This window comes from Pantherophis guttatus, chromosome 2 (assembly GCF_059756535.1).
Source record: "Pantherophis guttatus breed Tessera chromosome 2, ASM5975653v1, whole genome shotgun sequence".
In the NCBI taxonomy this organism is placed as follows: Eukaryota; Metazoa; Chordata; class Lepidosauria; order Squamata; family Colubridae; genus Pantherophis; species Pantherophis guttatus.
In genome coordinates, this window is record NC_142064.1 from 100496815 (window position 1) to 100513122 (window position 16308).

Here is a 16308-nt window from a genome sequence, read left to right on the forward strand (position 1 = left end):
CTGGCCATACAAATTTGATAAGTAAATGAATAAAATAAGTGCCAGCTCATTCACAATTATGTTGCTTTTCCATATGCTGCAGACAGTTTTGTGATGCCTATTGTAAGGCTCTCAATGCTTTTGGAATATAATGGTCTCCAAATAAGGCAAGTGCAAAAAAGTTTTGCACATTATTTAGTTGAATATAATTTTGTAGATACTGTATATATCTAAAAAACTAAATAGATCTATGCAATCATCATCCAGTCAAATAGTGGATGCAAGGAATATTATTTTCAAACTCTTACTGGGTGTGCCATTGGAAGGCCTGTAAAAACAGGTTAGGAATAGACTGTCATGGAGAAAATCTATCAGTGTGGTTGCTAATAATCAATAAAATAACTTGATGGCACATTAGTGTGTGCCTCCTGGCAATTGCCTGGACAAGTCTCTGCAATTTTCTTGGCAAGATTTTTGGAGTGGTTTGCCCTTGCCTCCTTCCTAGGGCTGAAAGGGTATGACTGGCCCAAGGTCACCTAGCTGCAAGGTGGGATTGGAACTCACAATCTCCCAGTTTCCAGCCAGATGCCTTAACCACTATTCCAAACTTATTGCGATAATGATGGCACATAGCCAATCTATAATCAGTGAAAAGAGAATTTCAAGCAAAACATTGTGAAATGAGAGGGAAGGTATTTGCTTAATTGTCTGGAAAGTAAAATAATCTTTTAATGAAACATTTGCCTTTGAATTTGGACTATCCCAATGTTTGCATTAATCATGTAGAGTTATTACATAGTGTAGATATTGACAAGCCTCAGAAAAATGAGTAAAGTCAAGAGTTTAAAATCCTTCTAATGACCAATGAGCTCATGATCCAGTTCACAAGAAACAAAGGAGAGAGTCCAGATTATTTTATAATTAAATGACAAATTATATATATTTTTTTCAATTGTATTTTAATAATTTGCTAGGAGTAGGAGTGATAGTTTCAGTAAAAAGTAAATGTTTTCAGATATCCAAAACACATTGTAAAAAAAGTCTTTCCCTGATTCATCTCTCAGTTTGAAAAATCATATGGATTAGGACTCATATTTATGAGTATGACTCATACTCATAAATACTCATACATAAGAAGTAGACATGAGTAGATAAAAACAATGATGTTCTTAAGCTGCTATACAAGTGGTAGGAAAATTTATGGTCTTGTCTGTGCCTGCATTATATACAGTACATCAATTAGCAAATTATGAGACAATTCCATTCATTATAGACATATATCTCAACTTCAGCTTGTGAATCTGGAAAGATTGCCCATATGGTGCCAAATATTGTTTAAGCCCTGCATTTATTGTCTCTCTACGGTTTAAGAAATAAAATATTTGTTAGTTGGAGGAGTTTAAAAGCTCTTTTCTATGCTGCATTGTGTACTTGCATTGCATAACCACATCTTTATTTTTATCCTAATATGTTGGCAGGTATTCAGCTGACACTCCCATGGTGATGCAATAACAAAAATCAGAAAAAGATATGATTGAACTAATAATACAAAACATATAGTCTATACTAGCTTTTCCCAAGCTGGGTATTCTAAACATCTTAGATTACAACTCCCAGTATATAGTTGACATGACATTCAGAAACACTGGTACATAGTTTTCAGACTTAGGATAGTTTTCTCTGAAGTGATTGGTTGCACTTTGCAGTAAGCTGCAGTAGACCCTCCAGATATGGTTGGGTTATTGGTATTTGCAGATGCTTCATTACCAGGCTAGGATGTATCATCATATTAAACATCTACAAGAAGACAACCAAATTCAGAGAGCTCTAAGAACCCAGCAGTTCGTCCCTGAGCTTTATGTAGCCTCTTCTACTGGAATATTGCTACTACAACACTCAACATTCCTTACCATTAACCATACTTCCCATGGATTCCGGAAGTAGCAGTTCAATAATACTTGGGATTGCTTTGATTCTTACTCCTGGTTGTACAAGGTAAAACAAGCTTCTCTTATGTATCTTGAAATACATCATTGGGATGGCTATTTTCTGTGGGTGAACTTTTCTTCCTAATGTTTTTGCATCTCTACAAAAATTGGGCCTCTATCAAGAGCACTGATATTGCTGTCTTGTGATATGAATGAAGTGATGTGAAATTGCTTTAAGTATATGTAATGATACTTTGAAAGAGAAAACATGAAAAATCTAAAAACAAAATTAAAATGTAAGAATATGAAAAGAAATGAGTACAATGCCTAAGGTAGATAAGTTTGTCATTTATATATTGGAGATGACATATTTATACAACAGTTCGAACATCTAAGTTAATAATGGTGTTGTTTCTAAGCAACACATTATATGAATATTGACTCCATTTAGCTGTTGTTGCACATATATGTCCTCTAACAGATGACCTGCCCCATATTTTATTGATGCTTCAGTATCAAAAGTAATTGGTTGTAAACAAAGTGTCAGCATCTCTGATTGATTTTGCTCCTAAATATAAAACCATAGAAATGTAAACACAGATATTTGAAATGAAATTACAAAATGAGATATGACCAAATCAGGTTATTTTTATTGTACTTATGATTTATAGGCAAAGGGACATTTACAAGATCTTAATAGTGCAGATGTATATATACTGATACAAGTGTAAGGTCCCTTGAAACTTAATAGTGCAGCGTACAAACTTATTCAGGCCCCTGGTAGATATTCTGACTAGTAAACTAGGATTGGATGAATTTTTAAAATTACAATCATAAGTGCATTGTTCCAACTTTCTTGTCAACAACTAACAAATTTGATTTATTTATTTTAATATGAATCTGTCATTATTAATACAGGATGTTACCTAACTCCATACTTCTTCTTCTTCTTTGAGAAATTAAATTTATGAAATTATGGAAGGCTTTTACCCTGAAAGTTTTTCAATTGATTGGTAGGAAAAGTATATTGGGGTCTTGTCTCCTATTTTATTAGACATATAAGATTAAGTTTTTTTTACCACACATTTATACCTTACTTTTAATTAGGCGAATGTCTTTGCTTTTTATAACCAGGGTGAGATTTGTACCATGTTTTTTTTTAATTATAAACCTGTCATTTTAATTATAAACCTATCATCTAGATAAATGTACCTTCAAATTTTTTCAGATAGAGTCCTATCACCAACTTTCAATGCACTTAATATTGTTGCTCCTTCCATCCCAACCAGAATATTTTGTGTTCCTCATATAAACCTTACCACTTGATTAACAGTGTTTTTCTTTAATAGGCTATCATTCATTCTTTCAACTGTTGTGCACTTAGGTGTCAGACACAAGTAATCAGGAGCAGGAGTTGAGTTCAAAGCACTAAAAGTTTATTACGTGCGTGCTACCTATACACAAGAATCTGATCTACTAATGGTCAAGGCAAATTGGCAGTAGATAAAAGTCAACCGAATTCATGGGGGAAGGGGCTACACTTAAGGCCTCTCATGCAGGGGTGAAATTCAAAATTTTCCCCTACAGGTTCTGTGGGTGTGGCTTGGTGGGCGTGGCAGGGGAAGGATATTGCAAAATCTCCATTCCCACCCCACTCTGGGGCCAGTCAGAAGTGGTATTTGCCAGTTCTCCGAACTACTCAAAATTTCCGCTACCAGTTCTCCAGAACCTGTTAGAACCTGCTAGATTTCACCCCTGCTCTCATGGCTGCATAAAGATTCCAAACTGATGAAGTGTTTAACCCCATTTTTGGGCTCTGCCTTGTAATCTCTACATTAGATAGGTTTATAATTGGTATTTTAATACTAAATTATTGACTAATATAATTGACTTAACTCAAAATTAACAGAGTTTATCAGGTATTATTTATCTGGATGTTGAGAAGGCAGTTAACACGATCAAATAAAAAATCTTTATTACAGTCATAGACCAGTATAAGAAAAATGGTATACAAACAATTAGTAATTTTAAAAGCTAAAAAGTTTAAAATACTCAAGATTTAAACATTCTGGTTTTTCTTCAGATTACATGATTTTTTTTTGCATTTATGTTTTTTGAAGGTGTATGACATGAGGCTTGACTCACTTTGGATTTTCAAAATGTTACATATTTTGGACTGAGGTATTTTGTTCACTCCTTAAATTACAAATGTATCTAATTGTATATTTTCTCTTTATTTGATTTCCTTTAGAATGTCTTGGTTGAACCCTTAGAAATAATAATAACACTTAGATTTATATACCACTTCACAGTGCTTTACAGCCCTCTCTAAGCAATTTAAAAAGTCAGCATATTGCCCCCAACAATCTGGATTCTCATGCTGAAAAATGCTGAAAATATGAAAGATATGGCAGGAGGAGAAGCAGAATTTAAGTTTCAACGTATATACAGATATATTATATAAAAGCCAGAAATAACTATTCTTAATCTCATTTTACTAATACATCAGTTTGATGCCCTGTCTCATTTTTCAATAAATTGAATTAAATTGAAACTGTCACTAGGTTCCAATAATAATTTTGACAGGTTTAGAGATTAGCGTTTTTCAGTGTTCACTGTATTTTAATTCCTCTGGTATTTTTGTAATATAAAGATTCTTAGGAAGCTTACTCAAATAATATGTTTGAATTTATTCTCTACTTTGACACAGTCAGAGATAATTTAGGCAGTTCCTTTGAATATGTTGGAGTAGTTGCTGATATCCAGTTTTCTAGACATCAGTGAAATAACTTTTCTATGCTGAATCATCCAAGTGGAGATTTTCATTTGGTTGGGCCATCATGCAAGTATTCATTAGGTGCTGTGCACAGTCTAGCTATGTATATAACAATGTGAGTGCAAAAAAGAATTAGAGAGCCTGTGCAAATAGCGATTAAGTTGTTGAGCTCAAACCAAGTGGACCATTCTCAACCAAGGAGCTCACCGAGTGCCATTTGGCCTGTCATTCTCACATGGCTTAACCCATGTCACAGGGCTAATGATGAGAATCAAAGGAGAGAATTGCCTTGTACAAAAAGACAGATATAAATGCAGCAATAAAAAAATGAATAAATACATTTCAACCAGGAAAGAACTTTTCTCATTCCTATCTGTGAAGCTGCTCCTTCTGAAATGTCTATTGATATGTAGGAAGTCCTCTGGGTTCTTTTTGAAAAAGACTGATGCCTTATTCCAGTGTTTTTCAAACTTGGCAACTTGAAAATGTGTGAACTTCAACTCTCAGAATTCTGGGAGTTGATGTCTACACATCTTCAAGATGCCAAGTTTGAAACACTGCCTTATTTCATTCCCGATGCTGACTATTTGGCCATAAAACAATTACTGAAGGGGTAATTACCCAACAGAGATTTATAAAATTTGAAGCAACTTTCTTCTGTCTCCTCTTCTCTTCTCTTCTCTTCTCTTCTCTTCTCTTCTTTTCTTTCTTTCCAGTTCATGGAGATTGCTTGGACTATTCCCTGCATTTTTCTTGACAAGGTTTTTCAGAAGGGGTTTGCTCTTGCCTCCTTCCTAAGGCTGAGAGTGGGTGACTGGCCAAAGATGACCCAGCTGGCTTTGTGCCTGAAACGGGACTATAATTCAGTCTCCCAGTTGCTAGCCTGATGCCACTACACCAAACTGACTCTTAGCTTCTCTTCAACCTCCATATATACATGCAGGTAAGTGAGGATTGTGGGAGAAGGAAGGGTCCCAATGTTGCACATTTCTCCATGTTTCTCTTTCCAAATCTTTCCCAGCTGTCATTTAATTAATTTAATTTAATTTAATTAATTCAATTTATATGCCGCCCCTCTCCGAAGACTCATTCACCTGATCTTTTATTCAGATTCTGCAAATGAAAGTACATGAACTGTTCAGGGCTTTGGGCTTTTTCGTTTCATAGCAAAAATGGCTCAGGTATAGCATGGACACTGTTTCAGTACTTCCTGGCTTAATGATAACACAGTATCACCAATCTCTCTCTGGGATGCCAGGGGGACTTTTTCAGATAATGCATGATTGATCGTAAATACATGGCTGTGTATAAAACACAGCAAGAAAGATGCCTCTGATTAGCAAACTACAGGCTTCTATTATAACTTTAGTGGCCAACAGGGCCAATGTGTGTGGTTCACAGAATTGATTCTTATTAATCTTTAAACCTAAGGAATGCTGAAGACCTATCATTTAACATGGGAGGAAAAATCCCTAGCTTTAATTCAACAGACTTCCTTCAAAATAAGTTCCTTTAAAAAATCAGTAGAATACATATTCAAATACACAGAGTTCAAACTGGGAAATATGCTGGAATAAGAACATTGAAGTCCAACAACAGACATTAATTTTGCTGGATGCAGAGCAAGATATATTTCTTTTTAGACTGATATCTTGCTTTATTTGTGCATCTCAAAGAAGTATACATAATGCCACTGCCTCCTATCTCGCACAACAACAGTCTCATAACCATTCACCCATGAGGTGGGTTGGGCTGAGAGTGAAGGAGTGGCCCCAATTCCCTGAGCCCTCTTTTATGACTAGAATTCATGGTTTCCCAGTTTCGGATCCAGCACCATAAACATTACATGAAACTGGTTGTCAACAATTTAATGACCACCAAACAGAAATTCCTAGGTTTAACTGAATTAAACTATTGAAATTACATTAGTATGAAAGCCAATAAAAATTCACCCAACCAAAATTCAAGCATTGAATAATTGAATTGTGACTTCTACAAATCTATTCAGATGTGGTTTTTTTTAATCAATTTAACATACTTGGAAAAGAAGTACAATTCTTTCTATCTGTGTCTTCTCTCTTTCTATGTCTCTAATTCCGAATCCTAGTAATATACTTCATTCCTTAAAAGAACCCAACGTTATTTTTTCTGAAATGATGTTTTACGTATACCATATGGAAAACCACAGTTATAGTATTGATATTATTCGGACTCAAGGCAAGTTTATTATAGTGATGTATTTTCTTTAGATAACATGCTGGATATTGTTTTGGGCTAGAATTAGCTTAATGGAATGTCAGTAGTTTCCAATATGTTCACAGAGAAAACTAAAGAGATCGCTTTTGCCATTCTTCACAACTTTATCAATCACAATTTTTCAACCAAGTAAGAAACTAAGAGCCACTTAATGTTTCCATTGAGATGAGAGTAACTTAAGGCAATTGACAATGAAATCTGCTAGCATTCCTCATTGGCCAACTATAAAACAATTTTCCCCAGCATGCACTGGACACAACTACTTCCCACTTCCCCTCACACAAATCCCAGCTCTCATCCTTTGCCCTTGGATTCTACTACCAGGAGCTTCATTGCCAGCTTTTCCATCCTTCACCCATAGTACTAAAACTTCTAATGTGTACAATTTATAGATATGCATTTTCTGAAGCAGAAAGCAAAAACAAAAGCACTTTTTCAAAAGGCAACTGGACTTTCTTTGTTTTTGATGGAAGACATTTTGCTTCTCATCTAAGAAGCATTTTCAGTTCAGTGAACTGAACTTCAGTGAACTGAAGAAGCTTCTTGAATGAGAAGCAAAATGTCTTCAAGCAAAAACAAAGAAAGTCCAGTTGCCTTTTGAAAAAGCACCTTTAGGACAACAGTGACTTGGATGACTGAGAATCTCCATAGACAAGTAGAAAGATATTGACCATCCTGGCTTCTTCAGCCTTAAAACATTTTATAACTTTTTCAAAAATGGTGGTGAAAAGCAAATGCTCGGTAAAAGCTGGAGATGAACATTTTTTTCTTTATTGTGAACAAAATGCACTATGTACTGACTTAATTTAGGACAAATTATGCAGATACTCAGGCCAACTTCCAGAGCTGCATCTATGAGTATATAACAAATACCGGTATTTCCTTTTCACACCCACTTGTTACATTCTTTTTTTATGTCAACTATGCTTGGAAAATAGAGTTAGATCAATCAAAAGTGTTGTATAAATTGTGGAATTATTCCTTGATCAACAGGACCCTTACCGGTCCTGTTGATCATTAGCCGGGAAAATTTTAAAATTCATGAAATTCATATGGATATCTGAAAGGTTCAACACAGACTACTGAAAACCCAGAAGCTGTGTGAATGAGCTCACTTAAGAGTAACAGATATTAACCCAACAGCAAATGTTAAGTCCAAAGCATAAGTGAATACAGCTTTTTATTCTGTTATAATCAGGCTATTCAGAGTCATCCTTTTTCAGAATTCTAGTTGAAAATTAACACCACATCTATGCCCTAGGACTGTTTTGCTACCTATATTCTCTGCCTGCCTGCCTGCCTATCTATCTGTCTGTCTCTCTCGCTCTCTCTGTGTGTGTGTGTGTCTCTCTGTCTCTGTCTCTCTGTCTCTCTGTCTCTCTGTCTCTGTCTCTGTCTCTGTCTCTGTCTCTGTCTCTCTCTCTCTCTCTCTCTCTCTCTCTCTCTCTCTCTCACACACACACACACACACACACACACAATTACTAATCTGCATTTGCATTGTTAGAAACTCAGACTGGGCTTCTCTTTAAGAAAACAAGTTAAAATAAGTCAAATCAACTTAAAAAGTAATGATGGCAAGGATGATACATCAATAAAATATTTGTAATATATTTTATTTGTGATATATTTAAACATATTACAAATAAAATATATTTATACATTTATAACATATTTAAAGCAATAAATAGATAGCTGCAAACATAATAATATAAGGCATAAATAATTAAATGAAAGGAGAAGGAGAACAACAGAGCAACAGAGCAATCTTAGGTAGATAATCTAAATGATGATGTAGAAAGCTCGGCTTTGAGGTCAAGTATGTTCTCTCTTGGGTTTCAGTAATCCTGTCTGAAGGTTGTGAAACAGAAACCATATCATGAGTAATAACTAACAGTTTTCTGATGGCCCTTGAAAGTAGATCAAACCTGGAAACCAAAGACATGTAAAGTATTTTTGTTTTAGTATAGGATTAGAATAGCAGAATCTTGCAAGCATGAATGCAATTCCCCCTCCCCACCTTTTGTCTTCTTGACAACTAGGGAGAGTCATGTCTGCTTTCCCAAATTACATTTCTGCCCCAGATTCAGATTTTTTTTATCTGACTATTGTCTTGGTTTTGGCTCTTCTTCCTGCTCTGCAAGATTATTCCTTCTTTCCTTTACAAAACCCATTAATAAGTCTTATCAAAGTAGTCCAGGCAGAAATCCAAACCCTGAGAACTAATACTATCTTTATTGTAAGGTGATAGTGACAGAATTGTGCAAATCTGAAAGTACTTTTCCCTTCCCTTGTCTTTACTTTTCAATAATTAGGGAGTGTCCCTTCTGAGATGCTTTCCACCTCCCTTCCTTCTGTGGACTGAAACATCCCTGCTGAGGTCTTCTGTCTTCCAAAATTATTCTCACAGCCCATTACAGACTGCTGTATCTCTGGATATAGAGCTGCGGTGGGGCAGTGGTTAGAGTGCAGTACTGCAGGCTACTTCTGCTGATCACAGGCTGCCAGCAGTTTGTCAGATCGAATCTCACCAAGCTCAAGGTTGACTCAGCCTTCCATCCTTCTGAAGTGGGTAAAATGAGGACCCAGACTGTTGGGGGCAATATGCTGACTCTGTAAACTGCTTAGAGAGGGCTGTAAAAGCACTGTGAAGCGGTATATACTGTAAATCTCAGTGCTAGTGCTAGTGCTAATATAAATCCAAAGTACAGTTTCCCATGGTCTGAAGCTGAAGAAGCAAGAGGACAAAGAGTTATGGTTTATGCTATTCTCAAACTTTAAATTCAAATTTAAATAGCAAAAATAAATAAACAAATACATAAGTCCTTATTCATGATGTTCCTGCGAGGCAGCAAAAGTACTCGTGTGAGCTTGCAGAATTAATAACTGGAACGTCTTATTGGGAGGATGTTGCAATACATCTGGGACTGTATGGTACATGAATGTGGTTCCACAGGTCATGGAGACTGCATGCCATTCTCCTACCACCGAGAGAAGCACCCAAGCAGCCCTTGTTCCACTCCTCCCTAATTACAGCCTGAATAGAGCTTGCAGCACCAAATCACCACATGCCACCAGCAAAAACACCCAGGATTCCTTTTGCACAGGCCTGGAACAGAATCCACACGCAATCTGGCAGTTCTCTCCATGTAGAAACCAAAAACAACAAGAAGAAGGAACACGGTGGCCTACAGGGAGATCTAGAGCTTCCAATTAGGCATCTGCCTGGACAAGCAGCACTAACCTTTATACACCATGAGAAATAACACTGCTCCTATCCCTCCAATCCCCAGAAACTATCATCCTGTACCAAGGAGAGAGAGAAATTATGTGCAGTGAAATATCACTAGAGAGATTCTTATTTAACAAATTTCATGCCTCAAAACGTGATGGCAGCTAGCTGGCCTGCTTGAACTCAGAAGTACAATCACTATCAAAAGTCTACACACCCCTGGTAAAATGTGTGAGTGTGATTGGTTAATTCTGAACACAGCCACATCCCTAGTTATAAAAGGGTGTGCACACTTATACAGTTGTTTTATTTAGTGGGGTTTTTTTGCTATTTCCCATCTGTAAGATTTCAGTTCAGTGTGTTTTTCAGTTGAATTGTACAGTTTATATGTTATATTAAAAGGGCCTGGTGGCTCAGCAGACTGATAGCATTGTGATTAACACCAGCTGTCTGCAATTACTGTAAGTTCGAATCTCACCAGGCTCAAGGTTGACTCAGCCTTCCATCCTTTCTAAGGTAGGTAAATTGAGGACCCAGTTTGTGGGGGCAATAAGCTGACTTTGTATAAATATACAAAAATATGAAGGCTATTACTTAACGCATTGTAAGCCGCCCTGAGTCTCCGGAGAAGGGCGGCGTATAAATCAAATGTCAGGTATGCTTCCTTCAAAATCCAGGAAAGAAAGACCCAAACTCCATATTTTATAGAGATTAGTACTTTTACTGAATTTGAAATGATCGCAACCCAGGTAAAGCTGGAAGTGAGCAAAACGCGCGAAATAGCATCTAGATAGCATCCCCCCCCCCGTGTTCATCATCCATCATCCAATCCAAAGGTCTCCCAAAGGTCAGGTGGAATCACGTCTGGCAACGTCATCCATCAGGACTTTGTGACGGTTGGTCTAACGCCTCCTTTGGAGAATAGGTTTCGTTTCTTTGCAAGACACCTCCTGCGCTCTTCCCCCCCTCGGCCCCCTGACTGGTCCCCCCCCCGTTTCTTATGGCAGCTGAAGCAGTGAAAGCGGAGCTGACATCAAATTTTTTTTTTAAAGTAGACCTTTTGGGCGTCAAAAAAAACCAACGCTGCCTGCTTCTCCGGGTGTGATTCATAATATTCTAGAGCATTAAGTACTATTCTCATGTTGTTCTTTATTTGGCGTCCCGGCAGAAATCCATTTTGGCCTGGGTGTATATATGTATTTAATACTGATTTAATCCTTTCGGCCAAGATTGCTGCAAATATTTTGTAATTGGCATTCAATAATGAAATAGGTCTATAGTTTTGTATTAACTGGAGATCTGTATCTTCTTTTGGAATGATTGTTATTATGGCTTCTGTCCATGAATTTGGTATTTTGGCTTTCTCCATAGCTTCATTATATAATCGCAACATATTCTCTCCCAATACTTCTTGCATTGTTTTATATATTTCTACCGGTAGCCCGTTGGGTCCTGGTGTTTTATTGTTTTTTTGCTTTTTCAGTACTTCATCTAATTCTAATTTGGTTATTGGCCTATTGAGAGTTATTCTTTGTTCTTCTGTGATTTTTGGCATTCCTGATTTCCCTATGTACTGTTTTATCTTGTCTTCCTCTATTTTCCCCTGATTATATAAATTCGCATAAAATTTCTTAATAATTTCTTTTTTGGCCTCTTTACTATGTTGAATTTCTCCTTTATCGTATTTCTTTATCGTATTTCTCCTTATACGTCTTTATCGTATATCATTCTTTTTTTCTGTTCTTTTTTCAGTTTATAGGCTAGCCATCTGCCCGTTTTATTTGCGTGTTTGAAATAATTTTGTTTCGCCATTTTTATTTTTTGGGCTAGTTGTATTTGGTTCAAATTCAATTTATGCTTAATCATTTCCCATTCTTCTCTTATTGTTTTGTTCTGGGGCTTTTCCTGGAGTTTTTGTGCTATTTGTTTTAGGTCTTTCTCTAAATTATCTAATTGTTTTTTCTTCTCTTTATTCTTTTTCCTCATATATACTATTACTAGGCTCCTTATATATGCTTTTAAAGTATCCCAAGTGTTTTGTAAAGAGGTTTCCTCTATTTTATTTATCTGAAAAAATATTTTTACTTCCTTTTCTAATATCCTTTTCGATAATCAAAATTGGAAATTTATGATTGAACAATTACAAAATATGCAAATTGGGGAAAATTTGGGAAAATTATAGCAGAAATCTATACCAAGCAATCAGCAAGGATAATTATGAATGTTGATATAACAGACAAATTTAATATAACAAAAGGAGTCAGACAAGGCTGTCCACTTTCCCCCTTACTATATATTTTATCATTGGAAATCCTGTTGAAAAAAATTAGAGAAGACCAAGGAATTGAAGGTTTAAGGATCAATAGAGAAGAATACAAAGCTCAGGCCTTTGCTGATGATTTAGTGTTTTTGATAGAAAATCCTATGGAATCTATACCTAATTTGTTCCAAAAAATAGAAGAATTTGGAGAAGTGGCCGGATTAAAAATCAATAAAAGTAAATTGAAGCTAATTGTAAAAAACCTTACGGAAATCCAAACAAAAGAATTGACAGATAATATACAAATCCAAACAACAACAAAAATAAAATATCTAGGAATCTGGTTATCTACAAGAACATCAGCAATTAAAGAAAACAATTATGATAAATTACTAGAACAAACAAAGAAAGACTTAGAAAAATGGGAAAATTTACACATTTTATTCCTAGGAAGAATTTTGGCTATCAAAATGACCATATTACCTAAATTTTTATATTTGTTTCAGGTCACCCCAATTAAAATAGCTAACCGTTTTTTGAAAAGCTGAATAAAATAACATCTAAATTTATATGGCAAGGGAAAAGGCCACGAATAAAATTTAAGCTGCTTCAGGATACAAAAGATAGAGGAGGAGCTGCACTCCCTGACTGGGAGGTATATTACCAAGCAGCAGTACTATCGTGGGTCAAAAATTGGATAGAATTAAAGGACTCTAGAATTTTAACAATTGAGGGACACGAACTCCATACTGGCTGGCACTCCTTTATGTGGGATGAGAAATACAAAACACATTCATATTTTAAAAGATAAAAATAAAAAACTCATTATTACAAATTTGGCTTAAAATTAAAAAACAACATTATATGAAGATAACAAATTGGCTAGCACTGGCAGAATCAATTAGGCACCCAAATTTAACAGATAAGACAAAAATAATTAGATATAAAGATATAATTGACTATCAAGGCAAATTAAAGACAAAACAACAATTGGAGACAGATTTACACAGAGAAATAGACTGGTGGACTTATACTCAAATACAATCCAAATACAGAGAACATATAAAAACATATGAAATTTATAATCAAAAACAAGAAATAGATAAAATTATATTAGATTCAGAAAATAAATTAATTAGTAGAATTTACAAATTTCTTCTACGCTATAAATTGGAAGAAGAGACAGTCAAAGAAACGATGATTAAGTGGGCTCAAAACATCAAACACACAATACCTTTGGAAAAATGGGAAAAGTTCTGGCAGGTAAACCTAAATTTAACAAAAGCAACGGCGTACAAGGAAAACCAACTGAAAATGTTTTATCGGTGGCATATGTCTCCAACCAGATTGGCAAAAATACAACCTAAAAATAACCCGATTTGTTGGAAGTGCAAAAAGGCACAAGGGACTTTCTATCATTTATGGTGGACGTGCCCGGCAGCAAAGAAATTTTGGTCTAACATCAAAAAATGGTTGGAACAAATAACAAAAACACAGATTGAAAAAGAACCAGAAACATTTCTATTAGGAATCTTTAACAAATCATACCCTAAGGATATCAAATATTTCACAATTCACATATTAACTGCTGCAAGAATAACCTACGCAAAAAATTGGAAGCAAGAAAAAACACCAAGTGAAACAGAAGTAATAGGAAAAATTTTAGAATGCGCTGAAATGGATAGGTTAACCAAAGAATTACAAGAAAGAGAAGAATCAGACTATTATAAAATATGGAATAATTGGTATAATTGGTTAAAAATCAGAAATATACAAAAAATATAGGGGGAAATATTACCGATTTAAATATATATATATAATAAAAATGTTATTAGATTAAGGAGAGGTGAAGGAATATATCATAAGTAGAATTGTAGAATGTCACTCTGAAAAAATGCTTAAGAAGAAATTATACTCTTTTTGTGTATATGTTGTATAAATGTTTGTGGTATGTATGTTACGTATGTCTTTTTTAATATTTATATTCAATAAAAACTATTTTTTAAAAAATTAAAAAAAATTAAAAAAAAGTAGAAAAAAATCCTGAAATGATTTATTTTTATATGATTTTATTTTACATCTCAAAAACCTGGCATTTTAATGGGAGTGTGTAGATATGGGGACATCAGGGAAACCTGAATTGGGGGTGGGGGGAGAGATTGGAGAATTAAAATGCAATCACAGAGACAAGGCAGCAATGGCAACCCAAGAAAACTATGGGAATATTCACAAAGAGGCAAGTTTAACTCAAAGATATCATTACTTTTATTTTCCATTGACTTTTGTTATTAACTAATGGAAAAACTAAGGGAACACATATGTTACTATTATTTCTCTTTATCTATCTATCTATCTATCTATCTATCTATCTATCTATCAATCTATCATCTATCTATCGAATCACTGAATATACACACATACATACATTCTTACATACTGTAATATGTCTATGAAAAAGTGTCCCCCAGGTTAGGTTACAGAACTGAAAAGATGAATGGAAAAGCTATTCACTTAAACCAACCCTCTCTGATTAAAAGAACAGTGCCCTTTACTATGTGCCTCAGATTACATTAATGGCTAGGTAGGTACAGGAATCAACTGATTCTGTTGCCAAAACAGCTGTCCTAGCTTTCATTGTGCTTGCGGCTATAGTTCAAAGTGGTTGGGATTATGACTTCATTTGTATGTTCTCTGCCCTAGGCACAAGCAATAGCAATAATATCCCACCCCCAATTTATGGGTGAATCTCTAAAATTCTTCCATAAGTGGGGGCCTAGACTACAGTCCTGTAATCATTTCACCTAGATCAGTATTTCTTAACCTCAGCATCTTTAAGATGTGTGGACTTCAACTCCCAGAATTCCTCAGCCAGTTTAGGGAAATCCACACATCTTAAAGTGGCTAATATTGAGAAACACTGACCTCCAGGTAGATGATAATCCAGTTGAACATAGGAAGAGCTATTTCTGATTTCATATGCTCCCAGATGCCTTTGACTGTATTTTTTCCACCTCAATACGACAAATGTGGGACAGTCCAAGTTTGACAAATACTTCTTATTGCAACTTCATTTTTTTAAATAATAAAAACGTATAGACATATATTGGTCAAGGGGGTCATCTTTGTCAAAATTGAAAAGCCCTCTCTCAACAGAGGGAGGGATACAACATCATCTATCTCCAGTCTACAACACAATCCTTTCGACAGTTCCAAGAAAGCTCCTCACCCATTTGCAATACTCAGGTGATCTTGACAGTGTAAATGTGCTTTTCTCCACATTAAATTTCAAGTTGTTGGATAGGACCCATTTTTCAAGTCTGTCAAGATCTTTTTGGATCCCGAGCTTGTGTTTTGGGGTGTTGGCTATTCTTGCCAGCTTAGTGTCTTCTGAAATAGAAGTTCCCCTTCTATTCCCTCATCTAAGTCATTTATGAAGATATTGAAGAGTACTGGGCCTAAGACAGAACCTTGTGGTACCCCACTGCTTCCTTCCTTCCATGTAGATGAAAGGAAGGAAATAGTCCATTAAGGACTACTTGTTGAGTATGGTTTGTCAGCCAGTTACAAATACATCTGGTGGTGATGCTGTCTATCCACATTTTTCTAGCTTACCAAGAAATAGGCTTTTATAGCCAAACTTTATGTTTAGAAGAACTTGAGTTTTCCAGCAGCTGCTCATAGTAATGAAGAAATAAAAACAGTGTTTGCTTTTAATCAAAGGTCTTCACTTAAACAGTATTTTGCAACCAAGGTAGTGTCATTTCCAAAATTTCAGCATACTGCCAGATGTGTGTGAAAGAACACCTTTGGAAATGAGAAACCTATATTCTTTGTATGAGGGAGCAGTGGATCTCTGCTGTGGTAACAGGTCTACTTC

At 35.5% G+C, this 16308-nt stretch overlaps 1 long non-coding RNA gene across 1 annotated transcript; it reads left to right on the forward strand.

The window, feature by feature from the left end:
• The first annotated feature begins 1613 nt into the window (after positions 1-1613).
• Positions 1614-10863, forward strand: LOC148115219 (uncharacterized). Its single transcript, XR_015732325.1, has 4 exons — positions 1614-1974; positions 4028-4088; positions 5400-5626; positions 9255-10863. It is a non-coding gene; the product is annotated as an uncharacterized LOC148115219 (long non-coding RNA).
• The last annotated feature ends 5445 nt before the right edge of the window (positions 10864-16308 follow it).